This window comes from Capricornis sumatraensis, chromosome 11 (assembly GCF_032405125.1).
Source record: "Capricornis sumatraensis isolate serow.1 chromosome 11, serow.2, whole genome shotgun sequence".
Classification (NCBI taxonomy): Eukaryota; Metazoa; Chordata; class Mammalia; order Artiodactyla; family Bovidae; genus Capricornis; species Capricornis sumatraensis.
The window spans coordinates 85859283-85872737 of record NC_091079.1 but is presented as its reverse complement, the minus strand read 5'-3'; the positions used below and the strand labels follow the sequence as shown (position 1 = coordinate 85872737).

Here is a 13455-nt window from a genome sequence, read left to right as displayed (position 1 = left end):
TATTTTAAAGTAAAAACTAGAGACATAAAAATCTATTGCTTTTAATAGGAACCTAAAGAGCTAGTCAGATAACAGAAAGAAAATATTGCCTAATCCTTAGTATTATTGTAGCTTAAAGCACTTTTAACTTCTTCACTACCTTAGTTATACTGAAAGCACTGGTCTTAAGGGTCTTCAAAATAAGATTTTGGAAGGAAACAGTTTAAAAATCTTGATTTGGCATTGTAAGACTGATTCTCTACTTCGTCTCCAAAATAGCTTTTAAAATACCATTCACACAATGGTTATTTAATTTCCTGCATGGTATGTTCATTCTGCCAAATTCACATAAATTTCCACAACTCTTCAGTACTTCTGCTTGGTTTCCAAGATGCAATTGCATAAACCCTTGTATTCCATGAGCTCAGCATTTTCATCAGCGATGCTGATACTTGCCTTCGTGTTCCTCACTGCTGGGATGGTACAGTGCTTCACACATTCGTATTAACCTTTCTCTGCAAGACCATGCCTGTGGGGAGCCTCTGCCTTGAATTCCGATGGTGGCCACAAGTGAGCCGAGTTGGTTACACATTGGTAGAGACTGGAGATTGGATTCTGTGCAGGAGGGACTGTTTGTTTTCCTAATTTATATGTGCGAGGCACTGTGCTTACTTCGAGGGCCCTTGCTTGTGGGAAACCCTTGCCTAGACTTTACTGACAGGGCCCTTACTTACAGACAGCCCTCGCCTTGACTTGTGGACCTTTCTTTGATATGCTGGGAAAGCGGGCTTCCTATTGATGAGTTCCTGATTCTGCCTCTCTCTCTTGTCCAGTGGTAGACTGCCAGGTCTTGGAAAAGCTGGCCTTGGACTTTGATCACACATTCATTAGCACATTTTTATTGAGTACCTACTGTGCGTCATGCACTCTGCTGGGTATTTAGGTGACCTTAGTGAATGAAACAAAGTTCCCTGTCTCATGGTACTCAGATTCTGGAGCAGTTCCTGATGCTAGCCACAAACCACACGTGGCTACTTAAACAAAATATAAATTTAAATTAATTAAAATTAAGTAAAATTTAAAATTCAAGTCAAGTACATTTGAAGTGCTCGATAGCCAGACGGCACGTGGCTACTGTACTGGACAGATGTACAGATGTATGGCATTTCCGTCATGATGTAGGAAAGGGGAATAGTGGTATGGGGCAAAGAAAAGTAGAGAAGAGTGTGGGGAATGAGGTGGATGGAGACATACTAAGCAGATAAGTGAGAGGAAAGCCTCCCAGAGGACTGAACAGCCAGAGCAACATAACATACTGGTTCAGGAATCTACGTAGCACGTTTCTGGACCTTCACAGAGACCTGAGTGCCTGAGGCTGAAGGAGCAAGGGAGGGAGCGGTCCGAAGGTATGAGGGTCTAGGGAACATAGGGCTTTGAAGAATGTTAACGATTTTCACTTTTACTCAGAGTGAAATGGGGAAGCCATTGCAGGATCTTGAGCAAAAAGACATGATCTGTCATACTGGGATGGTATCATACTGGAGTCTGTATTGAGAATAGACCAAAAGAGAGACCTATGAGCAGGCGATCGCAGTAGTCCAGACAAGAGGTGACTGGAGCTTGGAGCAGAGTGTGGCAGCAGAAGTAGTGAGAAATGGTCATATTCTGGATATATTTTAAATGTAAAGCCAGCATGGTTTCCTGACAGATTGCAAGAGTAAAAGGTGATTCCAAAAGGCTGCAAGGTTTTTGGCCTAAGCAGTTGGAAGAGGGGGTTGGCATAAAGTGGAATGTGGAAGGCTGTGACTAGAATGGATTTTGGAAAGAAGACAGGAGTTTATTTTGGTAGATGTGCACATTTGAGATGCCTGTTAGGCATCCAAGTGGAAATGTCAAGTAAAGAGTATAAAACTAAGAAAGAGGTGTGGGCTGGAGAAGCCATTTGGGAGTCATCAGCAGTCTAGCCATGGGTTGGGTGGATCAGATGGGAATGAGTGTAGAGAAGAGAAGAGGCTCTGAGACTGAGCCTTGGCAACCCCAGCATATAAGAGGTTGGGATAAGATCAAAGAAGGAATCAGCATATATTTTCAATATGTAAAATTTCTGTATCAAGCTAACAAACTATTAGACAAAAATGTTTTTTCCCATGATACTGACAAATACATACAAATACATTTCATAAGAACCTGGAAAACTAGGTTCAGGTTTAGAACTCTTGACTCTGGAGTTCTACACCATAACTTGGTGGCAGAGGGAAAGGTCCTGTAGCCCACACTCCGTGATTGGGGGCAGAAGCAGAAGAGGGCATCAGAGAATGAGATGGATGGGTGGCATCACCGATGCAATGGACATGGATCTGGGCAAACTTCGGGAGATGATGAGAGACAGGGAGGCCTGGCGTGCTGCCGTCCATGGGGTTGCAAAGAGTCAGACATGATTGGGCAACTGAACAACATAAGCCTGAATGGTTCTCCTTTGGTAACAGGCAGGAAGACAGAGCACGGGGGTACTGATGCTGATGAGGAAGTAGCTGTGGGGGTGGGAGTGGGGGGTGTTCTCATCTTATTAATCAGCACTCATTTCTAGAAGATCCCTGATTAAGAATACCTTGCCAGAATGCTGTTTCAGGTCTAAGCTGACTTTCTTGTTGCGAATTCTATTTAAGGGCTCACTAATGATTCACTGTTTTCTTAGAGTATTAAAAATTCCAACCTTGTATAGCTCTTTTACTTGCATAATTTCCCCATGAGGAACTCGAAGCACAGAGATGCAATATTTTGTCAAGAGATCGCATGGTTAATAAGCAGTAGAAACAATTCTGCTGCCATTTCCTTCTGATTCATGATATACCAAAAAGCCCCCACTGGCCTTTGGAATATATTTCTTGATGTAGGAGTCTGGGAGTCTCTAAATAAGAATTTAGATTTTTAAGGGCTTGAAGGAATTATTCCAATAAGAAAATCAATAAAAGAACTGGAAAGATGAATAAGAACAGAACAACTTATTTCTTCCCATAAATTTTACTTTTGAAGTGTCAAAACATACAGTACAGCTCTTTTCAAACATTGAAACCTCTGCCATGCTGTGCCCTTTCTGAAGGGCAGTCCCCTTCTGCACAGCCCGGTGATTTCAGCAATTACTTTTGTATACCCACATCCTACCCCGATCAGAAGGAAGGCTGTGGGGAGGAGCCTTGTGTGAGGTAAGGCTCCTTTCTTCATTTGTAAAAAGAGAATAAAAACCACTTTGTGTTACTCATTGAGACTTGATGAAAATCAGCTTTAAAAGATACCCTGAAGCATTTTCATCTTCATAGAATAGAAAGAGTTAAATATAGCCAATTGCGTATTATTTAAAGCAATACTTTGTAATCCAAGCTCAGGTCAGCTTCCGCTTCACCTGGGGAGAGAGAGGAACTTGTAACTGGGGACATGCCACCGCGTTCGCAAGGACTTCAGCCTTTGTCTCAGTCTCCCTTTCCATGTCTCTTCTGCCACTGTCCTTGTTGACTCCCAGCTTCCAAGGCTGTGTCATCACCATTCAACCTCTCCATCATTCAGAACTGCTCTCCTTCAGGCATCGTGAATCGGAAAACCACCTTCACTGATCAACACCGTCTCATGCGCTTAGTCGCTCAGTCGTGTCTGACTCTTTGTGATCCCATGGACTGTAGCCCCCCAGGCTCCTCTGTCCATGGGATTCTCCAGGCAAGAATACTGGAATGGGTTACCATTTCCTCCTCCAGGGGATCTTCCTGACTCAGGGATCAAATCTGGGTCTCCTGCATTGCAGGCAGATTCTTTACTGTCTGAGCTACCAGTCAAATGTCTTATGCCTCCTGGACTTGCTCCTCTTCTTCCTGACAGCCAGAACCTTGACCCCTCTGCGATCTCCATCGGCCCTGCGCTCTCATTCCTATCCTCTAGCCATGACCACTTGGAGTGTGCTCTCAGTGAACACCGTATGCTTCCATCCTCCATGCCCTGCCAGTCCCGAGCCTGGCTAATGGTCTCCATCAGTAAGCCATGATGCGTAACTCTCAAAATGTGTCCATTCATCTCAGGAAAAGTCCCTTCCTAATTCTCTGTAGCATCCTGTTCTGAGCTTTGTCTATGCTCCTCAAGCCCCAGCCCTCGCTTTTTGTCCCCTTCACTGAGGGTCTCTCTTCCAGCTGTACTGAGACGTGAGGACATCCACTGGGAGCACTCACACACCGCGCCCATCACAGCTTCACTCCGTCCTCCAGCTTCTCTCTGAAGCTGCCCAAGGCAGCATCTCCATGAAGCTATGCTGTCCTTTACCCAGCTCCTTTCTTGTTCTATACCTTTTTTTTTACTGAAATACAATTGACATACAGTAAAAGGCACTCACTTTGATAAGTTTCGATAGTCGTGAATACCTTGGTAACCACCACCCAGAGTTAAGATACAACATTTCCAGATAGGTTCTTCATTCTCCTTTCCAGACAACTCCCAACCTCACCCCATCCCCAGAGACTACACTGTTCTGACTTCTATTATCCAAGCGCAGTTCTGGCTGTGCCTGAACTTTGTGTAAATGGAATAAGCGCAAGGAGTTGGGTCCCCCTTCGCTCTGTCGTGTGTTTGAGGCCCACCCATGCTATTGCACTTGTCAGTGATTGATTCTTTTTTACTGATGAGCACTTTCCATCCACAATTTGTTTATCCATTTTCTTGTTAAGTGCACATTTAGCTTTTTTCAGGGCTTATTTTTTTTGTATTTATGCAGAAAGCGACTAGGTACATTCTTTTTATTTTATTTTTTATTGGGGTATAGTTTCTTTATAATATATTCTTATACAAATGTTCTATGTGGATACATGTGTTTTCTTCCTTAGGGAAATATCTAGAAGGGCAGCTGTGTTTAACTTTGGAAGAAACTGCCTAACTGTTTTCCTAAATGGTTTTACCATTTCCCATTCTTTATATTCACACCTGATACGAAGAGCTGACTCGTTGGAAGAGACTCTGCTGCTGGGAAAGGTTGAAGGCAGGAGAAGAGGGTGGCAGAGGATGAGACGGTCAGTTGGCATCAGTGACTCAATGTACATGAAACTGAGCAAATTCTGGGAGATAATAAAGGACAGGGAAGCCTGGTGTGCTGCAGTCCATGGGATTGTAAGGAGTCAGACACGACCTAGTGACTGAATGACATTCCTGCCAGCTGTGGATGACAGTTCCAGTTGCTCCACATCCGTCTCTTCTTTTCGTGTCCTCGTTCTTGCTTTTCTTTGACACGTGGCCCTAAATCATTAGAGCATCTTACCTCTGTTCCACTCGAGCTTCTTAAGGACTGCAGCTGTGCTTCGATGGGCTTTGCACATGCCAGTGCAGCCTTCCTTAGAGCTGGCTCTCTCTAAATCTGTACAAAACAGGAGAAAATGGAACCCAGTGAGCGAGGCAGGGGCTCTGGGGATTCTGTACACACAGCCCAAGAGGCCCAACAAAATCAATATGATCCGACTCTCCTGGCCGTGTCTTACAATACTGCAGCTTGAATGCAGGGCTCCCGCGGCCATTTGTTACAGTCTTCAGGAAGGGCTTTTTATCAGATTCATAGAGGCAAGTGATACAAATTATTGGATTTCTTTTCCAACATAAAAAATAGCTATTTGCAGCCTTTTGAAGCTGGGTAAATGAGCCATTGATCTTACCTATAGAGCACTGCAGGGTATTTTTATCCTGTCTTCACTTCCAATACTCTATGACCGGAGCTCGCCTCTCTAGCCAAGCTGTTCTAATCGGTATTCGCTGGGCATACCCTGCCTACGCCCTACTCCTTGCCTTTTCCCATATTATGGGGGAAATGCTTACATGGAATGCCCTGTCTTTTTCCCTCCTAGAAGTTACATCTTCAAGGCCTGGCATATGCCAATATCTCTATGATGCTTTGCCCACCACTTTACCCTTCGGTAACTATTCTCTCTTGTGAATCATTATAACCTTCCCAGTGGAGGGTGATAGCCCCCATCCTGGCTTCCAGGGGCTCTAGGTTAGTAGGGGCATCCCAGGACCCCTACATGACAAGTGTACTCCAAATGTCTGTGGCCAGCATTCCAGGGGGCCAGCTGCTATGCAGAATCTCTTTTTTTATATCCTTTGCTCAAAAGGATCCGCTCCACTTCTAGCCAGAACTGTCTGCCTCCTGCCATCATCTTGAAACGATAAATTGCCTCAGACCAGGTTTCGTCACTCACCAGTCAGTCGAGCGCTTGAGTTGCACTTCAGAGCGTGTGTCAAAGCATTCAGTGCTGCGGGCATGTGGAGAGGCAGCAAGTGGCATAGCTCCCCACCCCATCCGCACAGGCTGCTCACTTTCCAAGCGAGACACAGAAACAGTTGGCTGAAACTTGGTAAATATCCTGACCAGGACAGGGTTGGGGGCGCTTATAAGCCTCCAGGTTTTCTTGTCTCTGTTCCCTCTCACTCTCTCGCAAAACAAACCAGCACCTTCTCTGTCTCCTCGTAGACTCTGGGCAGTCTCCCAGACATCTTCCTGAAAGACAGGCTGGACGAAAGAATCTTCTCTTTCAATTCCCTTTGTCTTTATTCAACTCCAGAAAGATCCTTCACTTTAAATACTGGACAGCGTGAGCAGGAGTACTCAGGGATATTACCTTCCCAAGCTCCCTTAATTCTGCCCTTCTAGTCATCCCTTCACCAGGCTAGGCTGCTTCACTTTGTCCTCACCTCCTAGTTCCTACAAAGCATGCTTGTTCATTCAAAAATATGTAATGTTCCTTTAAACTGTTTAATTTTTCACTAAACACTATTATTGTCGTTTCCCTGTCACTAAGTCATCACCAACTCTTTGCAGCCCCGTGACCTGCAGCAGGCCAGGCTTCCCTGTCCTTCACTGTCTCCCAGAGTCTGCTCATGTCCATTGAGTCGATGATGCCATCCAATCATCTCATCCTCTGTTGCCACCTTCTCCTCCTGCCCTCAATCTTTCCCAGCATCAGGCTCTTTTCCAGTGAGTCTGCTCTTTGCATCAGTAAACATTATGGTAGGGGTTCAAGTCGAATGAAAGCCAGGATACAAACAGTGCCTACTTCTAGAGCTTATGTTTACTAGGAGACATAGATACACAGAGAGACAACTACAAAAAAGTGTCCTGACTGGCATCCAGGGCACTGGAGGGACACAGAGAAGGAGCACCCGGTCCAAGCTCAGGAGGTCTGGGAAGGCTTTGAAAAAGAGCTGACCTTTAAGCGAGTAACACTTACCTAGACGTCAGCTGGAAGACATGAGCATGGGAGAGGGGTGCTTCATGTAATAAAGGCCATATGTGGGAACACGTGGAACCTGTGGGAGTGGGGTACAGCAAGGAACCGAGAGGAGTTTGATGGTTTGGATCACAGGATGCAGGAGAGATCATGAAAACTGAAGCCGCAAAGGCAATTGTGGGCATGATCCTAACACGCCTTGCCTGTACGTTCGGATGAGTAGGGATGTCTCGTAGCAAAGGGGAGTCCTTCAAAGGCTCATGGAGGAGAGAGAGGTCACCCCTTTAGTGGCCGCGAAGGTCACTCTGGCAAAAGCTTTGACAGCGTGGATTGGAGAGGTGAAGCCGGAGCAGCAGGCGGGCCAGACGAGCAGGACAGGGGCTCAGCCAGAGGAGCGGCGGGGGGACTGGAGAAGGCAGTGGGCTAGAGACGTCGCGAGAGCTGGGGGAGAAGGAAGGGTAAAGGGCGAGGCCAGGAACGGGTTAGAGAGCCCAGGAGAGGGGAGGGCTGCGGAAAGCAAGGGGAGCAGAGGAAAAGGAATATACAGAGGAGACTGAACGGGGGCGGCAGGGAGGGGGCAAACCTGCGGACGGATCACCCTAACAGGAGGCAACGGGTGAGTCTTTCAAGACACGGATGGTCAACCAGGTCTGATGTCCCAGGAAGAAACCCTTAAACCCACTGGAGTTACCGCCCAGACAGGCTGCAATTTCAGGGGAACGGTGGAGGTAAAGTAGGCTGAGCAGTGAGGCGGAAGTGAGGACACAGAGACGGCAAGACAGGAAACTCTCGAGAGGACTGGCTGTAAAGGGAGGAGATAGAAAGAGCAGTAGCTAGAGAGGGGTAGGGGGTAAAAGAATGGGTGGTATTGTAAGGTGGGAGAAACAGAAACAGGACTGGAACGTGCTTTAGAATGAGCAAGGAAGGTGGAAACATGGAATCTGTGCTGAGAAGCAGTTGTAGGATAGAAAGCAAATAAGAGAGAATATAGCAAATGAGGGAATATAGGCCCTGTGTTCACTCGATAACAACAAAGTTCTACAAGAGTAGGCTGAGTCCCCAATTTGCCAAAGGGCTGAAGAATCTGATTCAACACGGCAGCAGGGTGGGCTGGTCCCGGGGCAGACCCTGCGCGTTAGAAGCTGAGGCTACCCAATCTCTGTGCCCGAAGTTGGGATAAACATCCCCACCTCGTCAGTGCAAGGAGCTAAGATGCAGAAGTGCTTAAAACAGTGCCTGGCACATGCAGGCAAGAGCTAATGAAATGTTAGCCGGAATCATCTAAGGAAGCCTAACTTTCCAAGGAAGGGACTCACCTACTGGCTTCTCACCTGGGCTACTAATGAGTCTGAAAAAAACATCCTGTTCTCTAGACTGTAGAAAATCAGACCCGTCCTAAAGAGCTGGGCTCCTCAAGTCTGTGAGTCGGCTCCACTCAGAGGGGCAGGAGATGTGCCCATTGGGAAGGCGGTGTGAGCGTAGCCCAGAAATCTCCTGTAGACCCTACCCCGTTTCTTTCCAAAGCCTTTCCTCTGGTTTTCAGATGAGATTTCTCTGTTCAGGAGGGATGCCAGTGCTGGGAATCTCATAGAACTCCCAAGCCCAGACACCAGGGTTGTGTAATTGCAGTGGCAGAGATTTGAATTGTTTTTTTGAAGAGACCACGTACTGTTTGTCCGTCAAATCATCTGTGTGTGGGTGGAACTGAAATTGTGGGAGATGAAGAATGAGATTGTGGTCCAGAGTAACTGGCGTATGGTTGGTGATTCTTAAGTGTTGGTTTCCTTTCTGGAAGGTACGGAGACTGTGTTCTTGGAGGGCAGCATGACCAGGTATAAGTCAGATGGGTTCAGTTCACTCCAGTCACTCAGTTGTGTCCGACTCTTTGCGACCCCATGGACTGCACCACGCTAGCTTCCCCGTCCATCACCAATTCCCGGAGCTTGCTCAAACTCATGTCCATTGAGTCGGTGATGCCATCCAACCCTCTTGTCCTCTGTCATCCCCTTCCCCTCCCTCCTTCAATCTTCCCCAGCATCAGGGTCTTTTCCAATGAGTCTGTTCTTTGCATCAGGTGGCCAAAGTATTGGAGTTTCAGCTTCAGCATCTGTCCTTCCAGTGAATATTCAGGACTGAATTTCCTTTAGGATTGACTAGTTGGATCTCCTTGCAGTCCAAGGGACTCTCAAGAGTCTTCTCCAACACCAACAGTTAAAAAGCATCAGTTCTTCAGTGCTCAGCTTTCTTTATAGTCCAGCTCTCATATCCATACGTGACTACCGGAAAAACCATAGCCTTGACTAGACAGACCTTTGCTGGCAAAGTAATGTCTCTGCTTTTTAATATGCTGTCTAGGTTGGTCATAGCTTTTCTTCCAAGGAGCAAGCGTCTTTTAATTTCATGGCCGCAGGCACCATCTGCAGTGGGATTTGCCCTCAAATTTTGAGTCTACTGTTGAGCAGCTAAATGAACTTGGGTTATTTACATCTTCTTGAACTCTTTTCCTCATCTGGGAATGAAGACTGATAATACCCACTGCATCAGTGTGAGTTTGGGATAGAGACAGAGAAGATGGAAGTACCTGGCACACAGTAAGCTGTGTTTTTTCTTTGCCTTTCCTTGTGTGACTGTTTTAACTGCTGGGTAAACATGTTTACTCTCACAGATCTGCTATATTTCCCCCCATCTACTTAATATATCAAGTATTTAGTCATTCCGCCTCCTGATGCCTAGATCTCAGGGCGTGGAGTTTATACCATCACTAAACCCGCCATTGTCTTGTTAGATACAGACAGACCTTTGTGTGACTACAATAGAGACATTATTGCCAGTTGTCAGTATAGAGATAATGCTCTCCTCACTCTCCGGTGAAATATCTGCAGGTGTTCCTTCCCCCTTATTGAACATTTTGCAATTGCTTTTAAAAACAATGCCCTCCTCTCCCTGACCTGCCTCTTCTCCCTCCCAGCCTCCTAAACCCCACCTCATTTCCCTGTATTGTTTGCTTAATGGGCACTTTAACAGAGTGTAGCGTTTCCATTTTGAAATGCACGGAACCCAAGACAGACATTGGATTTCTTCCAGGACAGTTTCCATCCCTTCTCCTCGTTTACAGCTTTCTCCTTTGTTTTTCATTCTGCAACACAGCTCAAATTTGCTGAACCAGAAAGGGGTCGAAGGAGGTGTAAAAGAGAGACAACCCGCCTTCTCGTTGCTGCAGGAAGAGCTTATTAGCGACCTGCTCTCTAGAAGAGACCAAGTGCTCTAAAGATACTCCAGGCACCTCTTCTGTTTCCACAAAAGCCCAAGGCCTGAGTATACCGTGCATGACAGAATCTAATTACAGAGACAATTACAGTTACCTGGACTGCCCAACTGTTGTGTTTCGTAATCAAAAGCAATACTGGCAGGTGTGAATCTGAGCCTGCTGAAAACTCAGGGAAACTACTGAATGCTTACCAACCTGAAGCAATTTTATTCTAGCCCGTGGGCCTGTGTTGCTCAGCCTTTGTGTTAGCAGAAAGTTAGGGGATCTGGGGAATATACCAGGCGGCTTCTGCCAACACACAGACATCAGTCCCCCTGTAGGAGTGTCCTCGGCTGAGTCAAGTACTCATGTTTTTGAAACTGGACTTCGCAGCAATTTCAGAAAGCTCTGTGCCAGTTTTGAATTTGTTCTCTTTAAATAGTGGATCAGTACCTGACTTCAACAGCCTTCATTTGGCATTCGATAAGGAGAAATTGATTTTTCTCTGGGCCCGCACAGGCTGTAGATATTCGGTGAGCACAGAGTGTGCTGAGCTGGATGGAGGTGTGTATTCATACCCCTCGCCACCTGCTTCGTATTCATTCTGGCGCAGAGCTACAAATTGGCTCTCTTCCGCATCTCAGCCGGCTCTAGTTAATTTACGTCTCTACCTCTCTGCCACAGCACGCTAAGGAAATAGAGTTTTCCATTTTCGAAATCAGGTTTACTAAAAATGAAGCAGCATGGCAATAATTGTTCTTTTTTTTAATAGTTAAAGAAATTCCAAGTGGAAAGCAAGAAACAGGTTCCGCAAGAGGAAGAAAAATCAGGGCGCAGAAACAGTTCAAAAGAGAGGGGCAAATAGCACAGAAAAGTGGGAGAGGTTGACCGGGATGCATCGGAAAGGGAGAAAGCGTCAAGGAAGGAGCAGAAGGGAAGACAGGAGACAAGAAAAGAAATGATGTGGACCTGAGAAATGGACTCAACAAAGGAATAGAAAAAGTAAAGGCCAAAGTAAGGATTAAGGAGAAAAACGTCAGAGCCAGCGAGGGCTCTAGAACTGCAGGTTACTGGGAGGATGTGGGCAGAGCTAGGAGTCCCTAATGGGTTAGGTGTCTGAATGCCTTAGGACACGTGAGGGTCAGGGAGACCGCCCCCCTGCAGATGCTAACTCAGACTTGGAAATCAGAGCCAAGAAGACTCATTAACTGTGTTTGGCCAGCCTGTGATGGGCAATGGAATTTACTGATGCATATTTCAACTGAATTTTCTAACCAAGTTCTTAAATAAACAGTCACCAGATGTAACTGAAAAAGGAGAATAAGGCTTTGGATAGTGAGCATTTCTATAGGAAAATCTGAAAATCCTCTGTGTTGCTTTTTCCAAAGATTTTAGTCATTTGTGGTTTTTAACCCTGGCTAGTATGGTAGCAACTGTGCCAATGCTGGACTGTATGGATCCCTCTGGTGTTTACTTTTAACATCCTCCAGGGTAGGGAGAGTGGCCAACACCTGTGGTGCCTAGAGAAGCCCCTTGGCAGAAAAGTTAACTCCACCAGAAACAAAGGGACCTTTCAGAGACTTGGTGTATAATGGGACCACCAGAAACTTCTTTCCCCAAAGTTGGGAAATCCAGAGCAGGTCTTCTCAGCCAGCCCACATTTGCAAAACCAGAACTGTCAGAGGACGGAGAAATGGCAGGAGGCCTGAGAGAAATCTCAAGAAGGTGTCATTTGGCCGATGGCTTCAGATCCAGGGTCTGGAAACTTGGCATCACCTCCTGGTCTTTCTGTGGATCCCGTGTTGGCAACTGGATATTCTGTGGAGTCTAAGAACTGATGCTCTCCAGTAGCCTGTGGATAATTTTCCATGTTGAGCAGACACCTTCTGTTATAGTTGGAGCTAAAAGTCCTCTTCGTTTATGTGTTTCTTAGATTAAGTGTCTGATTCCACGATTTTTACCAATGAGTGGGAAAAGTAGCAACAATAATTGAGACTGGTTTATATTTGTCAGTAAGCTAGTCTTTCGATACCCTCTGATATTTTAATATCATTGGATATCTATAGTTAGATTTCTCTACAAATTCATGAAGCCCTGTCATGCTCAAGTGTTGCTGAGAAGCTGTTCTTGTCCCCCAGTCCCTTTCCAGAGGAACATCATTACCTCCAGGAATGCAGAGTTATGGTTAATGGTCAATTCATTGAACACATATGATTTAGCAGTCAGGGTGACCATTTGCCTGGGACTTTTCTGGCTTGAGCCCTGGAAGCCTTGCATTCCAAGAAAACCCTCAGGCCCAGGCAAACCAGGACGATTGATCACCCGATCATCTTCCGTATTCTGACAGAGCCTGAAGAGACCCTAGAAATCACAGTGATTCCTACTCAATGATTCCTTTTGAAGTGCTGGTTAAAACTGAGTCCTCTTTACTAATTAACTTTCTGATTCACACATTCCTCGGATCGGAGGAGATAATTAAATACTATGACCAAAGATGTAATCGTCAGCACTCAAGAATAAAATTAAACAAAAGATACTGCTGTTTAATTTTATAAAAAGAATTGTTTAATCCAGATTGGGATTTTGAAAACTAGTCAAAGACATAAAGTGAATCGCAAATCATTATTCTCCATCTGGATACTGTTTGGTACCTCAAAGAAATCATTTCTAAAATGATATCATTTCTAAAATGATATTATTTCAGGAAGCTTAAAGAATGAAATACAATGAACATGCCATCATTCTATCAAATTACACCTTTTTTGGGGGGGGGGGAGGGGGTATGTTCACAATAATGTGAAGGGATAGAAGACCAACCTGGAAGCCAACAGATGAAGTTCTGTCCTAGAGCAAATCACTAAAGGATCACTGACCCCAGACAAATCATTCCTCCCCCGGTCCAAGCATTTTCACATTTCAACATGAAAGTGTGGATAAGAACTCTTTATGGAATAGCTAGCAGAAGAGAAGTATTAGAAGTCA

At 45.5% G+C, this 13455-nt stretch overlaps 1 protein-coding gene across 4 annotated transcripts in view; it reads left to right on the top strand.

Moving 5' to 3' along the window:
• The window catches only part of CPQ (carboxypeptidase Q), a 566361-nt gene that overhangs the window by 525879 nt on the left and 27027 nt on the right, over positions 1–13455 (top strand). The gene's annotated exons all lie outside the window — the stretch shown is intronic.